The sequence below is a fragment of the Apis cerana genome, linkage group LG13 (assembly GCF_029169275.1).
Source record: "Apis cerana isolate GH-2021 linkage group LG13, AcerK_1.0, whole genome shotgun sequence".
In the NCBI taxonomy this organism is placed as follows: domain Eukaryota; kingdom Metazoa; phylum Arthropoda; class Insecta; order Hymenoptera; family Apidae; genus Apis; species Apis cerana.
The window spans coordinates 880,377-901,823 of record NC_083864.1 but is presented as its reverse complement, the minus strand read 5'-3'; the positions used below and the strand labels follow the sequence as shown (position 1 = coordinate 901,823).

General features: G+C 19.1%; 1 protein-coding gene and 1 long non-coding RNA gene across 6 annotated transcripts in view; one reads left to right on the top strand and one right to left on the bottom strand.

Annotated features, from left to right (window-relative positions):
• LOC107996951 (ATP-dependent helicase brm) overlaps positions 1 to 21,447 on the bottom strand; it is a 68,187-nt gene that overhangs the window by 22,658 nt on the left and 24,082 nt on the right. The window contains exons 2-4 of one of the 4 annotated variants that reach the window (XM_062084028.1): positions 9,922 to 10,183; positions 9,180 to 9,759; positions 4,350 to 4,424 (exon numbers count right to left, since the gene is read on the bottom strand). The exons of 1 other annotated variant lie outside the window; for it this stretch is intronic. The gene's annotated coding sequence lies outside the window, so the exon portion shown is untranslated. The remainder of the gene's footprint in view (positions 1 to 4,349; positions 4,425 to 9,179; positions 9,760 to 9,921; positions 10,184 to 21,447) is intronic. 2 more of the 4 variants (XM_062084029.1, XM_062084030.1) reach the window with 2 other exon arrangements.
• LOC133667188 (uncharacterized) overlaps positions 1 to 21,447 on the top strand; it is a 32,058-nt gene that overhangs the window by 2,010 nt on the left and 8,601 nt on the right. Inside the window, exon 3 of one of the 2 annotated variants that reach the window (XR_009832438.1) lies at positions 2,110 to 3,487. The exons of the other annotated variant lie outside the window; for it this stretch is intronic. This is a non-coding gene — a long non-coding RNA (uncharacterized LOC133667188). Of the gene's footprint in view, positions 1 to 2,109; positions 3,488 to 21,447 lie in introns of those variants that run through there. 2 annotated transcript variants of the gene reach the window in all.

Sequence of the window (21,447 nt, the reverse complement as noted above, 5' to 3'; positions counted from 1 at the left end):
TTCAATTCAAATATCTTATTTATAAAATATAGTTAAAAATTAGCTCAAATATCAGAAACATATTTATAAAAAGTATTTTTTTCATAATAAATTAAATTGCATGAATTTTTTTATTATACTTCATCTAGCCGAATTGAAAAGTTTTGCATTTATTTTTATTTATTAAGAGACTATAAATATATCAGAGATATATTTCTTAATATCTTACCTTATTCTACATAAGAAAAAAATGTTCTAAAAGCATTTTATTTTACAATCAATAATTATAAATAAATAATTTTTTTAGATATTGTTTTGTTTTTGTTATTTTTTTTAAATTAAAATAAATTATAAAAAAATAATTATAAATTAAATTATAAACATCTCAATTTTTTCGAAATTATAATTTTCAAGATATATATTATAATCATCACTATTTAAAATTATAAGAATAAAGTAAAAATTAATGAATAATAAAATATATTTCAACTTGATAATAATTAAATTACATTTTGTAAATATTTATATATTATATTGCTTTAAAAACTTCTATAATTATTTTGCATATATGATGTCACATAAGTGATTTTATCTTTGTATCAATTATCTGAAACTGTGTTTATAAATATACAAGATTTGTGGAATGTGGATAATATGAATTCTAGAAATTCAAAACAAAAATATTTTTTAAAATTCATTTTTGTAATTTACATATATATATATATATATATATATATATATATATGTATTATAATACTATATATATGTATATATATAGTATATAATAATGAAAAGTATTCATATATTATCGATTATTGACTTTAAATGATAATAATTTCTGAAATATAATTCCAAATTAAAATATCTTATAAGAATTTAGCTTTAAAAAAAGGTATATTTTATCATTATAAATTAACAATTAATTATAAAATTATATAATATAATTAATATCATAGCAATAAAATATAAGAAATTAATAAGAAAAAAATATTCATATATTATATTTGTGAATAATATAAAATGGAATAAATAACTAATATTTCGTTTCTATATATCTATTTGTTTTGATAATTATTTATTATCTTATTGAAATCAAATTATTTATAATTATTTCTTCAATGTTACGTTATTCTTTCATCAGTATATTTTCTAATTCATTTTTATTTGAAAATTATTTTTTATATTTTTTAATTCTCTTTTTTAATTCTATCTGTAAATGTTTTTTATCAAATTTTATTGAATATCTGGCGATCGGGATAATGTCTCTGATACATTATTTTTATTTTTTATCATTTTTAACTAATCGAGATTTGTTTTTCAAATCATTATTTTGTTGGAAGTAATCAAAACAACAAATTTTTTGATTTTTTTCATTAAATTCGTTTTCAATACATTTAAATACAAATTTCTTAAATTAAATTTCGTAAATTTCTTCACATGTTGCCATGGTTCATATTAGAATACCTATTTCTGTTCTATATTTAATTCTTTTCCTCTTTTTCTTTATATTAATTTTCATTTATGTGATCTATATATTAAATATATATATATATTATATATATCAAATTTAGAGAAATTTTTTTTTTCATTAGAGAAATTTACATTTTTTCAAAACTTTACTGATTTATTCATATAAATTTTTGTAAATTGTAATTTTTTTTGTCTTTGATAAGTAAGATTTGTTATAAGCAACATGGTATCTATATTAAAGTTTTTGGTGTTATTTTATTTTCATATATTTCATTTAATTTTAAGAACATTTTCGAAAGAATTATTTTTTACTTTCGATAATAAATCTTTCATGCCTTGGATTTCGATGATTATTACCAGATCATTATAATAAATTTTCTTCTTATTTTAGTAACAATATTTAATTTTTCTCTGTCTGCCATCAATGCCTTTTATTTATTATTATTTATTTATTTATTTATTTTTTGCGTTGCGTAATCATAATTTCTATATGTTTTTCCATATGCTTAATGCATTTTTTTTTAAAATTATCATTTAATTCAGTATTCAAAATTTTTTTGAAAATTTATTATTTAGCCATGGATACAATAATTCTATATTAAAATAAAAAAAATTCTTTTCTTTATATGTATTATTTAAAATTATATTATTCTGTTACAGAAATATTAAGCATGTTTTAATTGTTTAATATATTTAGATAAATAAGTTGCAATCATGATGAAACTGTTCCATGACGTGACATTATGAAGATTTTTAAGTCTGCAAAACTAATAAAAATATATTAAATAAATAAAATTGAATTTATTTTAAAAAATATAATGGAAGAAAATATTTAAATATGACTTTCTTATACATTGTTGCCAGAAAAGTTGATTATTCATATATTCATATATTTTTGCTATTATAATGAGAATTATGCTTAAAAAAAGACTGAAGTCTTTTTCGAGAAGACGTGTTGACAGATTAATTATTTAAATTAAATATTTGTAAAATTAGTAAGAGTAATTGTCCATTAGACATAATTGGAAGTTTGTTCATATTTGAAATTGACAATGATCATCTAAGCTAATAGTCATAAATATGACATATGCTGAAATCTTTGAGCGATGTATATTATAAACTGACTTTTCAATCGAAGTAATAATTGTGATGAAATACTGTGATTCGAATAGTGTATGCATGGAATAAAAAAGAATAGAAAAGAGAAAATCCAAAATTTGCTGTAATTGATTGATAATTAAGGATTGGATTCGCATTCAAAGAATGTATTGCAGTTTTGAATGCTATGAGACTACAAGTAGAGCATGATGAGATTATCATAAACAAGAAAATGTTTGCACTAATGTTTGATACATAATTTTATTAATTGATTATGATTTGACAGAAGTTGTTTTAGAAGACATTGGTACATGCAGTAATTTTACTTTTTCAAAAATTTTAAAAAATATATATATGATAGTATTTTCTTGTCCTTTAAGACCAATTTTCATTACAATGTTTCTTTAAGAGAATCATGTTCCATAAGATTCTCTTTCACGAGATTTTATAATGAAGATTAATGGTATTTATCTATTCTATTGTTTTAAAAGTATTTTTGGTTGGTTTGAGAATTTAAGTATTTAATTTTATTATATAATATTTGCTGTCGTAATAAAATTCATCGGAGACAATCAATAACTTTTTTTAAGAACTTCTAAATATATTTGATATAATTTGATTCAAAGCGATTGTATACATGCAGTGATCTTTTTCAATGTTGATTGAAGTATTGCAGTTTTTGAATGGGAATTAAATTTTTCTTTTAATTAATAATAAAAGTTTTCTATTAAATTTTCAAAATTTCTAAAAAAAAATACGAAATCAAATTTTTTAAATTATTTTCATATAATCATAAATTTTTTTAATAAATTAATGGAAAAAATTAATAAAAATTTAATATTATAAGACTTTTTATTCCATTGAAGTAAAAATAATATTTATCAAACAAATAGAATAATAAAAAAATTCAAAGAAAAAAGACGCGTAGCAAAATTTTAAAATATACAATAATTTTAAATAATTGACTATATAAATGATAAACTCATTAATTATATAATTAATATAATTAATATAATTAAATATATATAATTAAAATAATAAAATTAAATATTGAGTTTTCTTTCATTATATCATTATATCATAACATTTAAAGTAATTACATACATGCAATATCTCATTTAAATAGATGTAAAGCGATATAATTTTTGAAAAAATTTTTTATTGAATAGAAAATAAATATGAGAAAAAAATCACATTTTTATCTAAATTTAATATCAAATTATTTAAAAATTTATTTTTCGTGTTATAATTAAAATTTAATTTTCTATAATTTTTTATAATTTTAACAAATTTAAATTTGTTAAAATTTGTTTTTATCATTGTTTTTATCATATAAAAGCAATAATCATATAGAAACATTAAGCTTTTAGTGATTTCAAACTTATTATTTTTTTCTATTTCTAGTGACACTTTTACAGATGATATTTCTTTTATTTTTACATTGGTTATTATCTAGAATTAAAAAAGAAGCTTTCTCATTTTTGATAATTTTTGAATATATTATAGAACAATATTTTAAAGACAAGATTTTAATAACTTTTTTCGTTCAGCTTTAATTTTCGTAAAAAAATTGCTATTATTTTATAAAATTTTAGTTATATATATATATTCATAACAATATGTATATGTAAATATATGATTGCCGTTTATTTACAATGTGTTTTTAAACTTATTATATCTTTATCTATAAAGAGTTTTAATAGAATTACATGAATTAAATAATGTTTTATTCTCTTTTTTTTATGGAAAAAATCTCCATGTCATTGTGATAAGTAGAGCTAAAAGTCGAAGAAGTTACTTACACTTCTTTAGTTTATTCTCAAATTGATATTTGTTTTTTTAAATAATTGTTCCCTATGTTCTTCCTCCTTGACAATCTGTAACATGAATAAGTTTATTTATTGATCACTCAATTGTCGATATACATTCATGTACAATATTCAAGGAATGAATTGGGATTCAATTTTATTTTCTTTTTTTTTTTTTTTTTGGTCTTAGATTATTTGGTCTTAATCTTCAATAATAAGATTTATGTACTTGACTTCACTTCATACATAATCTACGTCGTTTTTGTGTATATACCCTTAAATTTTGATTAGAAATTTCAAAACGCCAAATTAGCGGCTGATAATATTTTTCAAATGCATTTTTGAGGTCTTAAACTTCGTTACATTGTATAAGACAACTATATTCTTACGTGAAAACTAATTTGGTCTAAATTGAGCTTAAATTGATATTACAATCTTTTCTGTATTTAATTTATCTCAGAAAATATAAAAAGAGAGAGTCAGATTTTCAGATTGATCTTTTCGTGTTAAAAAACTAAATTTATTTATCAAATCAAGTAGCATGAAATATGACTCATCTCTGCAAGATTCAAATATAGCTTTTTTACGTTAGCAATTAGATATCTTTTTCACGTGGAATATGAATCATTTCGCAAACTACCTATGGTTCAAGTATAGTTTTAATAATTCTTTTAAATTAATAATCGAATATCTATTTTCACCCTTACTTAATTTAAAATATGATTTATTTTTGTATTTTTGTAAATTATTTATGATTGAAGCACAGCATTAATAGTCCTTTTGCATTAGCAATAAGATATCTACTTTTAATAGTAGATGAATTAGATATCAGAATAGTTTTGTACAATATATTGAGAAACTTTATACTTTTGAATGTTAAATATTTTTTATTTATATAGTTTATTTAACATTTGTGGCTGTACCTTTATATTCAATATCTCTTAAATCTGTCAACAACTTGCTATTTATAATACTATGAAGATTCTCTTTTAAAAATAATTAATTACACTGTGAATTCTTTTTATTTATTTGTTCCACAGATCCTTAGGTTATCCTGTGCATATTATCATTAATGAATTCATATGATATAATTAATTTAACTGGATATTGCTATATGTTAAGATATATTGCTATCATGTTAAGAATATTTAATCTGTGCTTCGTACAAATTATGAAATTAATTCTATAAAAAGATTCTATTATATAAAATTCTATTTTAAATTTATAAAATGTATAAAAAATAAAAATATTTCTTTTATTGGTGATTATATATATTGCAAACAATTGAGTAACTATTTTAATTACAGATATATTTCTTATAGATTCTAATATAAAAAATTTTAAAACTTTCAATTAATGAAATTATAAGTATAATATAAGTATTTTTATTTTTTTATTAGGTTCAAACAGATTACATTTAAATAAATTGTATAAAATGAAACAATTATTTTCTCAATAGAATATAATAATCCAAGTTTTTGATAAATTTATAATAGATAATTTAAAAATACATTTATACATTCTGAAATAAATTTTCAAATTCTTATTCTTAACCTATTCTTAAATTAATAATTTTCTTTTTAAAATAGGAATAAAATCCTTTTAAAACAAAATAATTTTGATTGTCCTGATATAATTTTTATTGAAGGCTTTAGATTATTAATATTTCATTAGTTCTCCTTTATTACAATTTTATTCCTTTAGTATATGTGCTTTAATACATCTGGGTTATAGTGCTCAAAAAAAGATTTAAAAAAAAATTAAGAGTATTTCGTTAATTATAGATTCTAGAAATATTAAATAAAATTAATTATTAAATATTAATAAATATTGCGATAATAATTTTATCATATTAAAATTCGAGTTTTGAAACATATTTCTAAAAATTGGTATAAAGCTATAACTCTACTGACTCGAAAATTTTTCATATAATTTCAATCTTTCAATTTGAATTCTCTATTTTATTCACTCGTTTCTATTGATATCAATTACATTTTATATACATTACATTCTATTAGTGAATTATTACTCAAATAATTGAGTTACTTAAACTTTAAAATAATAAACTATCTTAAAATAAAAATTCTATACTTAGAGATATTTCACTTTCGAATTAACTTGATGTTAAATGTTTCAATTTTAGTAGATTAATATCAATATGAACTTCAGTTATGCAATGGATCATACAACATTTATATTGAATCAATTTTTTAATTTTTTTAAAATTAAAATTTAAAAAAATTTTTTTCATTATATATTCCTTTTTATTCTAAAATCAAAGAGCATTTTTTTCTCCAATTTGTTATTGGAGTTTGCTTTCGAAGCAAAATTGTTCGAATAAATTTTTGAAAATATCTAATCAGCTTTTATATAAACAAGTAAAAATTAACAATTGTTTTTCTATTATTTTTACAATAATATTAAAAAATATAATTTAGCATCGATGAAATTAATTTTTAAAGTATCTCTGTTTCAATAAAACGTCCACACTTAATTCACTTTTTAATTCAGTATTGTTTCTTATAAATTTTTCATTCAATAATATGCCAAAGACTTTCACTAATCAGAAGATCAAGCAGTTTATATTAAAACTTTTTTTTTTTTTTTTTGAAGAAATCTCTGCTTCATATTTTAATAGTGTGTAATGCAGCATTGTTATGTTGATAAATATTATGTTGATAAATGATACTGGAAAAAATTCGTGTCATTTTCTTGTTCTTGCATTTTCTTTTTTTTGCAATGAAACGAAATTTCGATAAATAATTCATAAATTTAATGCAATAAAGTTGATATTAACAGAATACTATTATCTAAGCCATCGTATTGATATGATGCTTAGTTTTGAGTTGTTTCACTATTCCTTTATATATATATGAGATTAAAAATGAATAGTGAAAACATAAAACTCTTCTTATTTTATGAGTTTAAAAAAATATTGCAACAAATGCTGCAAAACGCATATATAGTATATGGATTATATTAATAAAATTATATTAACAAAAATTAAAACGATTCAAAAAAAACAATGAATCATTAAAAAACGAACCGAACATCTGTTATAGATGATGAATTACTATAATCCATTGTGCAAATCCACAGAAAAGATGTGCAGATATTGCATAGATACTCGAATATGAAGAGTCTAGAAAGAGACCTCATTTATTTATTTTTTGTAAAATAGTAAACAAATGTAATATCCTACGATCATGATTTGCTAAAAAATAAAAAAACGTTGAATAAAATGCTTTGCCTCATATTTCTTACAGTTTTGATTTATCATCATGTTATCATTTATCATATTAATATGTTATCATATTATGATTATCATTTTTTTCTTATTTATGTCGAATTTTCTTGCAAATAAAAATTTTAATGATTGTTAATTTGTTAAATAAAATGTATCAATAATTAATTCGTTCCGTGATAATAAATCAAAAAAAAACTTGTGAAAAATAAATAATAATTAGTTTGTCAATTAAAGTTATTTTTCAAAAAAAATTTAAAAGTTTGAATTTTGACATAGAAATACGAATTTTTTCTGGTAATAAATAAATATATTTAATATTTAATATTTTTACATAATATTTTTTTTATTGACATTGAGATGTTTTTTTTTAATTTTTTGCAATATTAATAAAATTTTTTTTTCAGAATTTGAATTTCACTAAAGAATTTATCGTAATTATACTAAAATATTAAAAATTAACTTAGAATTTAGAAAATATTAAAACTAAAAATATTAAAAATTAAGAAAGAAAATTATTATTAGAATATATTAGAATTTAGAAAATATAAGCGGCGAATAATTAAAATGCATTGCATTTTTTTGTATAATTTATTTAGAATAATTTAGATGATAAAAAAAATGATTTTTTCTTGACATGCAGATTAATTATAGTTTTCAATTTCACAAATATATACTTTATGGGTTAATAACTGTGACAATGATTCGTTATATATATATATATATAAATGACTGTTAAAAGGATATTATTTAAAATGAAATAACTTTTTTTTGAATATTAAAAGAATTAATTTATTTAGTTTATAAAAAAACTATGAAAAAATTAGAAAATTGATCGAAATTTCAAAGAAAACTCACAATGAATTTTTATATATATATGATGTATGATCTTCATGAATTTTGATGATTTTTTAAAAATATTTTTTATTAAATCAAATCTTTTGATAAAAAAATATTCAATAAAAGATCAGAATATCTTTAAGAATCTTAATAGTAATCATAAAATAACTGAAGCTGCCTAAAGCTTAATAGGAACACTCGATTAGCAGCTGCAACTGAAGCTGGAATAAAAAAGTTTAAAAAAGTAGTCATCTTCGACTTTGACTTTGACTTCGAATTTCTAATCTTAGAAAAATTTATCCAATTATCAAAATCATTCATAATTGAAATATTATGAAATATATTTCGAGGAATACAAGAGATTGGGATTCAATTTTGCTTTTCTTTTTCTTTCAATTTTAAATTGTTTAATCTTATCCATTATCGGTATATTTATCTTATTTCATATATAAGACTAATTGATATCATTTATGCGTTTAATTTTTTTTTTTTTTTTTTAGTTTTGATTAGCAATTATATATTAAAACGCTAAGTTAACGACGACTGATAATATTTTTCAAATTCATTTTTTAAAATCGTGGTCTTCGTCACATCGTATGAAAACGAACCCTGACATCTTATTTAAATTAGAATTATATAGTCTATACTTAATCTATTCTCACATCTCACATAAACAGGAGTCATAGAATAAGTTAGATTCAGACTTTTTTCGCGACAAATTAAAAACTAAATTTACTTACCAAGCGTGTTGAATAGAATATCGAATGACCCATTTTTAAACTATTCATGACAAAATATAATCTATCTCCATAATTCTTATAAGTATTAATAGTTCAAGCATAGATTTAGATCCTTTTTAGATTAATAGATGCCTATTTTCCTTTGTAGAATATGATCTGCTATCTATGGTTTTTTGCCTATTTTACATTAGCAATTAGATATCTATTTTTGCTCACAGAATACAATACATTTCTGCAATATATATTCTACAATAATTCAAGCATAGTATCAGCAATAGTTTTGAATTGGTAACAGGATATTATTTTCGTTTTTAGAATATGAGCTGCAAGTTATTCATAATTCAAGCTTCAGTAGTTTTTTTTATTAGTAATCAGATACCTATTTCATAAGAAGATTAGAATCACCATTATCACATTTTCTATAATGTATTGTGTTTTCTATAATGTATTTGTAATTTTTTTTTGTATAATCTATTCATTATTTGGCTGTTTTAATCTGTTTCCATAAGATTAATTTTTATCCAATATTTCTTGAATTTCTGTCAATAATTCAACATCTGCAGACTACGAGATTTTTATCCTACAAAAAGTTGATTAATTTTATTCAATTAATTAATTTTATTAATTCTATTAATTAATTGTGCAGTTAAATATTCTGATTACCTTGTACTTTGCTCAAATTGTTACTCTACATATATTAATGCTGATAAAGAATTTAATATAATATAATTCATTTACTCACATTATCTGTTGATTCTATCCTAATTAATATATGCATAGTTAGCACATAGTTATTATATGTTAGTATGTAGTGCGTTTTGAAATAAGTATTACGTTTTTTATGTTTTCTATTACTTCTTGACATCGTTTTCCATATTTAAATATGCACATATTAATTATACACATATACAAAGGCACAAATGTAATTTTTATAATATTTTTATTTTAATGTTGGTAATATTTAAAGTATGATAAAACGGCGAAAAAATCGTACATCTTATTTCCTAAAGAAGAATGCATTCAAATTTTAAAATTACAAATTTATTTACATTTATAGTTTGTTCATAATGATGCAAACAAATCTATATCAATTCTACGATATTTTTATATCGCGGATAATTTTACTTCTTTATAAATAATATTTTTTTTATATAAAATAGTTAAACAATCCGCCATATTTTATTATCAAAGTAACAAATTTTTAAAATTCATTTTTATATGACATTTGAACACAACGATTTATCTAATACTGATTGTAAATCATCTTTTTTTGAAAAAGATCAGTCGTGTTAATTATAAGAAATGTCAACATAGTATTTCAATAAGAAAGGTAAACAAAAGCTAATTCTATTTATCAAATTTACACTCTTTTAAATGTTGCCCAAAAATTGATGTATCTTTGTCTAAACTTTCTTTCTTCGTAATTCTAATACATATAATTGTAATCGTTGATTAATATTTTTACAACAATATGATAATAATTGGTAACATATTAAAAAATTATTAAAATTGTTTCTTTTTTGTAAACATTTATCAAATAAAGTAATCCAAGCAAAATATTATATAATTCCTTTTTACGAAATTACAGAGATATTATTAATAATTTTTTGGTTGAAATTTAATGTTTCTTTAATGTTATGGAATAGTAGAGTATATATATTTAAAATGATAATATGTCTTGTAATTTTTAATTTTCCATATTGATGCAATATTGTCTAAATTTTGCATATATATTTATATAAAGTATCCTTTTTTTAATAATAAAAAAATATCAACTCTATTTTTTTTATAAATTTGATTCGTTTATGTGAAAAATAGATGGAACAAAATGATGACACAAATATTAAAAAATATATTATCGAAATTTTTTGAGAATGGAAATGTTTTATATGTATTTTGATTTTTATTTAATCATAGGAATTAATTATTTTAAAGGATAAATAGAAATATAAAATAATAAAAAAATATCATGTTTCACCAATATATATTAATATACTGTACATGAAATAAAATAATAATAATATTTTTACTTCAATCAATAAAATTGAACTTTAACTTATAAAATTTTTCTCATTAATATATTTTTAAATTTATGATAATATTTTTATAAAGATATGATATATAAATATGATATATATGTATATGTAATTATAATTTTAATTACGATTGATTTTAATGAAGTATGAATAGATTATGAATTTTAATATATTGTTATATTATATTATTATTTATCTTAAAAAATATATATAAATATATAATATAAAAATATATAAAATATATAAATATATAATATAAATATATATATAAAAAATATATATAAATATATAAATTTATACTATTTATATTATTATACAAATATTATACATATTTTTAATATTATACATTTATATATATGTATATTTATAAATAGTTTATCTACAAAAACAAAACGAGGCACTATTTACAATCTTGGAATAAATGAAATATAAATATATATAATAAATATATATAAATACATCTTACGAATTTTAATGTTTCTCAATATTAATCCAAATTTTAAATCTATATCTATATGAAATATTTTTTTCTTAATAGAAAATACTTAAATATACATAATATTTAAATATAATTAACATAATTTTTTTTATAAATTTTATATGAAAAAAGATAAAAATAAAATGATAATACATATCTGAAGAAACAGATGAATTTTTTTCATTTGAAAATAAAAACATTTTTTTATATATTTTTGTATGTTGATTTTTAATAAATTTTCCATCTGATTGTTATCAAAATCATATTATAACAGATTGTTTTCTCATGCTTAATCTCTATTTTAAAATAATTTTAAAATAATTTTCATACTATTTTTCCATTAAAGATGGATTTCAGATTATTAATATTTCACTACCTCTTCTTCATTACAACTCTATGTTACAAGTATTTTCGTACATAAAATATGAATAAATATTTGAACGAATAGTTTTGCTTTTCGTTAATAAAATATGAACGAATATTTGAACGAATAGTTTTACTTTTCGTTATTCTATTTTAATTACTACAGAATTTTATTTTTTAGATTGCGTTCTTTTAAGGTTTGTATCCCGATATATTTTGATTGGAGACACATTTTAGATTATTAATATTGCACTTTTTCTTTATCTTTTATTTTTATTTTCTCTTATAATATAGTACTTTATCTTTCAGATTGCGTTCTTCTAAGGTTTGTATCCTGATATGTTTTATTATTACAGACAATTACAAACAATTATTACAGATCATTACAGACAAATATTGGATTATTAATATTGCATTTTTTATTTATTTTTTGTTTTTATTTTTTCTTATAATTTTATAATTTTCTTATAATATGTTTCAGATTGCGTTCTTCTAAGGTTTTTATATATTTCTGATATAGACATTTTGGATCATTAATATTGCATTTTTTGTTTATCTTTTGCTTTTATCTCTTCTTATAGTATTTTATTTTTCGGATTGCGTTCTTCTAAGCCTTTTAGTCTGATGTGTTTTTGGAACGTTTGGAAGCTATCAAACAGATCGAATTTCAATGATCGAAAAGAAAACGGCTTAAATTGTTAAATGTCTGATACAAGGATGCATTGACTGCATCATATGTGTTAAATCTATATAGTGTTAAATCTATATAATAATTTTTTTTCGGAATTATACATTCGTCGAATAAGAAATGTATTGTTTTGCGATTTATTCATAATTATTGCTGAAAAAGAAGACAGTTACAGTATTCAAAAGACAAAAAAAATTAAGATTTTATTTCGCTTATCATGGCAGTTTTTTAAAAATACTATTTAAACAATTGTAGATGAAATAATAAATATTGCAATTATGTATTATAATCTAATATTTTTATTAGATTTATAAGAAATATAAATTCGCTGCTTGAATTCGAATGTTTTAAATTTGAATTATAATAAACTTTTCCAGTTTTGATTTTTATTTTATTTTATCTTCTCAATAATATTTTTTTTATAGTAACATAATCATGAAGTTCGTCTTCTACGAATCACTTCTTCATTATCATAAAAATATTTGCTTTTTGTTTTACTTATTTTTTGTTTTATTATTTCAGAGACTATATCTTTCCTATTTTTTTTTTTGCTTTAATTATTTTTTTAGATATTTTGATTCTTTTTATTGACGAATAAAATATTTTTGCATCAAAAACTATTATAATTTAATTGATGCATGATTTTAAAATTTTTATAATTTTTCATATTTTCATAATTTCTTAATTTTTGTTAATATATTTTAATATTTAATTTTTTTCATTTTGTATCCATTATTTTTTCTCGAATATTCAAACAAAATTGATTTAGATAGAAAACTAAAATAATTCTTATTTTCTTATCTTAAATGAAACTATCATATATAGAAAGAGGAAAAAATTATTAAAAATTATTCACAATCGGTAGATTAAAATGCAATGTAAACATACATTATTTAAAAGATTTAGACAATTAAATCATTAATAATTAAATTTGATATTATTAGAATATTATTGTATACAATATCTATATATGTGTAACAAAATTTAATAGTATATAATACTAGTAACATAGTAATTTTTGTCATATAATTTTATTAAAAATGGTATATGTACAAAATATATTCTTTTATGATTCTTTTTTATTTTTAAATAAATATTACAAACTATCACTATTTGTGTCAAATGAATTATTTATTATTACATAGTATATTTTGTTTTCTTTTTATACTTTCTCTAGTATTCTGATATATTAGATTTAAATTTAAGTAATTTTAATCAGTAAATTTAATATAATAATTACAATCTTATTACAATTTTCCTTGTAATAATGCTTGGAATTTTTATGATCTCACATATGCTGAATAATTTATCAATGATTATTATAGAATATAAAATGGAAATTTATAAAATTTTCATAAATTAGTAATTTGTGCATACAATTATATACATTACAATATGCTTTACCATTTATAAGTATTTAAATATATTGTTTTATATATTTTATTCTAATAGTTTTTTAAATCCTATTTCATTAATTTTTTTGCATATTTTAATATTAACTCATTATCTATTATATTTGTATTTTTATTGAAATTATTAAAAAATCTTATTTTTGTTTGTAGCTAGATTTATATCAACTAATAATCATATTTACTTTAAATTAATTAAAAATTTTTTTTTATTATATTTGTAAAAAAATTTTTATTTTGATCTTTTCTCACTTACTATATTTTGAAAAGTAATGTAGAAAATATTGATATTAAAGTAAATTCTCAAAATATTTGATTTATAAATGAAAGAATAATATTTATAAAAGTTTATTTTTAGAATTTTTTTCATTAGCAGTTTCTTTATTCATATCTTTTGATGTAAGTCATAAATATAGTGCACTCGACATGACATTATTTCTAATATTACATCATATATATGCTTTTATAAATTTCATATTATAAAAAACAATTACATTTACATTATTTCAATATATATTGAAAAGAGATAATTTGTTTATAAAATTTTTTATATATTTTTAAATCATATTCTTCTTTATTTAATTCTTTTATTAATTATTTTTCATTACTATTTTTCCAAAATTTAAATAATTTACACAATAAAATTGATTTGAATTTGATTTTCTCACACAATCTTTCAAATATATTCATTAATCATTTAGATCAATACAATAACAGATACAAACATAAATTCATCTGTTATCTAAATCATTAAATCGTTGTTCATATTTGCTATAATTGAAATTTCCATGAAAATATTTCATAAAATCTGTTGCAATTCTCTTCATCTAATATTAATTCTAAAATTAAAGAAGTTTTATCTAATTTTTCATATTCTTGCATATTCGTTAACTTTATATTTTTTTAGAAAATAAAATAAAATAAAAAATTCTTTAAAATTCTTGATGAAAAGAGAAGAATTCTTGAATTAAATAATTAATTTTATTATTATATTAACATAAAATTTTATTCTGCTTTACTGATAGTTTTAAATTTAACCTCAAAGTTAAAACTTCAATCAGTGAAAATCCTTAACGATATTTGTACAGAATTTTTAATATTTATGCATTTTTCATTATATCCATAATAAATTCTTCGTTTGATTTATTTTTAATCAAATTAATTTTACATCTTTTTTTATCATAAAATTCTATAAAGAGTTTTAATGGTCTTTTTTCCCTCTAAATAATGTATTATTTAGTTTGAAGCACAATTCCAACCTGAAATTTATTAATAATGAAATTATAAAATTTTTTAGCATAATTTTAGTTATAAATAATTTCATGATGAATCTACTTTATAATGAAATCTATATCTATATATGCTGTTATACCTTTAATATTTTTTTTCTATAAACATTGTACTTTCATAAATGTTTTATTAATCCAATTCAATAAATTAACTAACTTTAAATTATCTTTAATACATTGTGAATGCAATTTTATTTGATTTAAAATTTTTCCATACTTCCAGGCATAAATGATGAAACGATTCTGATCCTGAAATAAAAATTAACTATTAGGAATTATATATTTCATTTCAAGATATTATTATTTCTTCAGTTATGTGATAAAAATTATAAAGGACAATTTTATTAATTATTCAGAAAAAGAAAATGTTACATGTAGAGTTTTTTATTTTTTTTCCTGATTAAAATAAAACTTTATAATGCGAAATAAAGCAAAATTTTTCAAATAAAAAATATTTAATTTTTAATATTCCATTACATTGTGGTAAAAAAAATTGCCAAATAAAATTGCATACAAAAATTGAAAGAAAGTTAAAATTTTAAAGATAAATTTCACTTCTTTAAAGAGAGTTCTTAAAAAAGATTGTTCCTATTTGTTTCATTTATTTATTTATTCTATAAATTATGCGTTCGAAAAAAATGAATCCATGAAGAAAACTATAATTGATACAAACAAAAATCATTAATTTTTAAAATTTATTATAATGTTGTAAATAGAATAATGTTATATAGATGTGTAGTTTTTATTAATATATTTAAAAATTTATCATCTATTAAATATATCATCTATTTAAAATTAATTTAAATGTAATTGTCGAAAATTTTTTTCTTATATATTTCAAATTAAATTTTTTTAATCTTAATTTTCTGATCGATATTTTTTTTTTCTTTAAGCATGTATTCTGTTATCTGTTCTGTTATAAGCATATATCTGTTATTTCTAAATATATATATATATATATTTTTTTTTAATCGAAAACTTTGATATTATTGTGATGGCAAAAAGAGAATAATCTAAAGTAGCTGAATTTTCTAATTCCCTGAATATTTGTTTATTTATTGCTATATATAACTATCAATTGTAACTAAACATTATTTCGATTTAATTTAAATCTTGATTTTAATTATTTTTTTGGATATAATTATTATTAACAATTATTATGATCGAATTTATTATATTATTATTACGAATTATTATTACGATCTTAAAAAAGATTATTATAGTTTGAGTTGCCATTGGTTATTACGGAGAGATACATGTAAAATTTATAACGGAAGAAATTAATAACAAAAATTATGTGAAGCTCATCAAATCTACTATGAGAATTTCTAGCAATAAGTTCATATATCAATAAAACAATGCTTCAGTTTATATTATAATAATAAAATTGTATTATTAGGATTAGAAAATTAATATGCAAAATTTTTTAAACATAATTGAACATTGTTGAAAAAATTTTGTAAAAACTATATATAAAAATGATCGTCAATTTCGAAATGTTAATGAATGAAAAAAATATTTACGAGTGAAAAAATTTCGATAAAAAAAACATTCAAAAATTATAAACAATTGATTGAAATTGTAACAAATAAAAGAGATTTCACAAGATAATAAGCATTTAAAAAATCGATAAATTTCTATAAGTAATATTAATGTTTTTGATAATTATCATTTTATTCATATTGCAATCTACAGAAATTATAATTTTGAATCTTTTTGTTCTAATAGAAGAAAAAGAAAAAAAATTGTAATATAATTATTTCCATGTATTATATCATTCAAAAAATATAATATAATTTTTTTATATCAATATTACAAAATACGGAAAAATAGATATGCCTGAGTATATGTAATTTAAAAGAAAATTATACCATTGCTCAAAAATTTTCTGCTCTAATTTTCCAAATTTCAAAGTAAATTCAAATTTCTAACGTTTCTAGCAATCTAAGCAGTAAGATCGAGATATAATGTTACCTAATAATCTTTTTCTTCTTTTTCTCCTCTTCAAATTCCTTATATTATTATAAAGAAAAAAAAATTTGTTGATCTAATAAGATTCTTAACATTCATTTTTGAGAAGTTTATTATATTTATCATGTGATATGCTATAATTATGCTATGATCTATGATACGAAGACATATGATAGACAAAAAATATGCTAAATTAATTAAAGAATAAGAGAATCAGATTAGTGAAATATAAAAAAAAATTACTAAGAAAAAAATTTGGAAAAATTATATATTCATTATAATTGTTGCAGATCTCAATCTATCAAGTAGTCATGAAATTTATGATCTAATTTTGGTGACTATTTGATGAAAGTTTTCTTATATTCAGAAATTTTCTTTCACCATATTTTCAAGTATTCGTCCCTTATTAAATTATATAACAAAGTAAAATAATGTCGTGAGAGGACGATTTCATTTTTGAAGTGTTTAGAGACTATTTAGAATTATATATTTATTAGAAACATTTACATCTTAGACTTGAGATGAAAATTTCCACTCATATAATTTCAATGACGACCAATATTATTCTACACTCGAAGAAATTTATGAAAAACATTCTGTTATATGAATATAACAGATTTTTTCTTTGTATAATATTTATTCCCAATTTAAGAAATTTTTCTTAGAATTTTAGAAAATTAAAAAAAATAATTAGAAATAATAAATAATTAGAAAAAATAAAGATTTCGCCCTGATCATATTGTATTTTAAAAATAATAATTAACGTTGATTATATTTGTTTTAAGGATGATATTCTGTATCGGCTTGCCTTGCCAAATGATACTTGGCTAATACTTCTAATCCAACTCTTGCGAAGAGAAATATGTGGCACCGATGTTTTGTTATCCTTAACAAGAATCGTAGAACAAATTGAACTTATCATTGTTGAAAAAGTGATTCATTCACTCATCACTGAATCTATCGAGAATCAAAGAAATAGAGTTAGACTTAGAATTGATTTTTGTTCATTTTTATACATTGGTTTTTACTGTTAAACTTTACTGCATTAATATTGTATATACTATATTAATACTATAAGTACTACTTGTGACTGCAGTCGAGATTAATTACATTTGGAAATACAGCTGGAGAGAATATTTAGAATTTAGATAACTGATTGAGCATAAAACTTTTCTTTCTATTTCTGAGATTCTTCACCATATTTCTGAAGAATGTAAGAAAGAGGATTCTGAATTAAGATTAGAAGTTTATATTATTGTATTCGGATGAAGTAAAGCACGTTAGAGAATATGGAATGGTTCATAATTATATAGAGATATATAGAGAATTGGCACACATAATGGTAATGAAAGTCGTAAAGCAATAACAAAGAAATAATTTTCCAGATGTTATTCATTTGACTTAAAAAAAACATAGACTTCGCTAAAATAAAGTGATCTGACTTAATATTGATTGATTGATTAGATAAAATTCAAATGTTGCAATTTATTTATTATTGTATGAAGATAGATTATTTTTTTAACATCTAATTGTATCTAAAGAACATTAACACATACACTTATTGATTTTCTGTCCATTATTATCTTATTCTTTTTTTCATAAATTATTTATAATATTATTTATAAAGATAATTTTAGAAATACTTATAAACTATATACTATTATGTTATAAATATCTTTTAATAAATATAAAATATAGAATAAAATACAATTAAAAAGAATATATAAAATATAATGAACAAATATAAATATATATAAAATTACAAAAATAAAGATTGAACAAAAAAAGCCAATAAATTTTGAATATATGATACATTATTTTATTTGTTTTCATATGCTGAACATGAATATTATATTCGTTTTTAGCAAAAATATATTTTCTAAAAACTTGTTAAAAATAATATAAATCTTGTATATAATAATTTAACCAATTTCAATAATTTTCTGATATATTATCAAGATATTACATATTAATGAGAAGAAAATATAGTATTCATATTTCGTAAAATTTTTTATAATTATAATTTAATAAATAATAACTTAAAATATTCATATTATATTTATATTTATATTATATTACATATTATATCTTAATAATAATAAAAGTATTAAATTTTAATTATCTTAATTTTGTTTTTATTTGGTTTAATAATATTTTAATAATTAATAAAAATGTTAATAAATTTTTTTTCATAATACATCATTTATATTACAAATTATAATCATATTCCAATTTTATTAAGTGACATATTTGATCCACATAGTCTCGAATTTATCATATATTTTTCAAAGTTTAATAGAATAATTAAAAAAAAGTTGTATAACGATTTTTAAAAGATACTTTAAAGAAGAAGATTTAATCTTTAAATTTATACTAAATTTATCCATAAAAAAGAATTTTCTTATTCTCGTAGAAACGTTTGAATATGCAAAATTTTCGATAAAAAAATCTTTTTCTTTATGCTTTTTCTTTCTCCTACATAATGCATAAAAGAAAAAAATTTGTCATAGAAAAAAATTAAGAACTCTGAAAGTAAAGACTTCATGTTTTAAAATGAATGTTGCACGATTTTTTTTCAGTTATAATAATTTAAATATCAATAATTTTTTAGCAAAGATTCAAATATTCGCTAATTTAAGAATGTATATGTATATGTTTAACAAAAAAATGAAACCGAAAGATATATATATCTTCGAAATATGACAATCGATAAAAAGATGTTTTTTTGTTAGATATAATATATAATTAGAATTAATAACTTTTCATTATTATTTCATTATTAGCGACTCTATAGTTTTATATAATGTTCGGATTATTCCTTAGAATTATTCTTTTTGCAAAGGATTAATTTGAATTTTGATTTGAAATTTTTGTTATCCCACATGATGCATTGGCGTGTAATATTACTTTGATTAATTGATAATTAATTGATGAACTTTGATAATTTTTGTTAAAGGAAAACATTATAACATCACTGCTATTATTAAATTGGATAAACAAAAATACATCATATAATTTTTTTAATAATTAATGAAATATATATATCCTAAAGATATATATTTGAATTGAAATTATAAAAAAAGATATTTTTGATGATTTGAAAAAAATTAACGTAAATGAAGTTAAATATTTATGAAACAAAGAAATACTTTTGCATTGTATTATTTTTTATTATCACAAAAAAGAATATTAAGGAGTTAATCATCAAATCTTATTTTATTTATCGAACCTAGATTTCTTCAATTGAATGATACGATATTTTTCGATCATTGTTACATCTTATTATGTAGTATTGTTTTTTGTTGTAAGCCAACCTTTCTAAAGCGTCAAAACAATTAGAGAGTGTATCAAAGTGTTTTCATTGAAATAGTTATTTAATAAATATTTATCTAACAAAATATTGCGTCTCTTTAATCTTCTTAAAAAATCTTCTTGATTTCGATATATGCACTAGATCAAAATATAATAATTACAAAAAGATGAAATACTAGAAAAGGTTAAAATTTAACAAATTCTTATTGTTAAAAGAAATAAAAAGCTTGAATATGATGTCATACTAAATTTATTTAAAAAAAATAACTATTTCAATAAGAGTACAAAAATACATCATGTATTTATTGATAATTTTTTTTATATTATTTAGCTTTCTAATATTATCAAATAATATACAAAAAAAATATATAAAACAACACACATATCACTTCGCAATGCAAAAAACACTCATGTGCATAGATACAGACAAGAATCGACAAATGGAGTTAAAAACGGAAAAATAACAAATATAACAATGCTAGTTTACTACTAATCCGCTATTTTATATATTCGATCTTATAAATGACAAACAATAAAATATTGAAAAAAGATAGTACTTAATCCACTCAATATAATCAGACGAATTTTAAATGCATATTTCACTTCTAAAGAATCAATTGAAGAAAATATCTTAGTTAGAATTTATTTAAAAAATTATTTTCGAAATTGAATGGAAGAAAAGAAAAAGGAATTTTTTCAACATGTTGATAATAAAAAAAAAT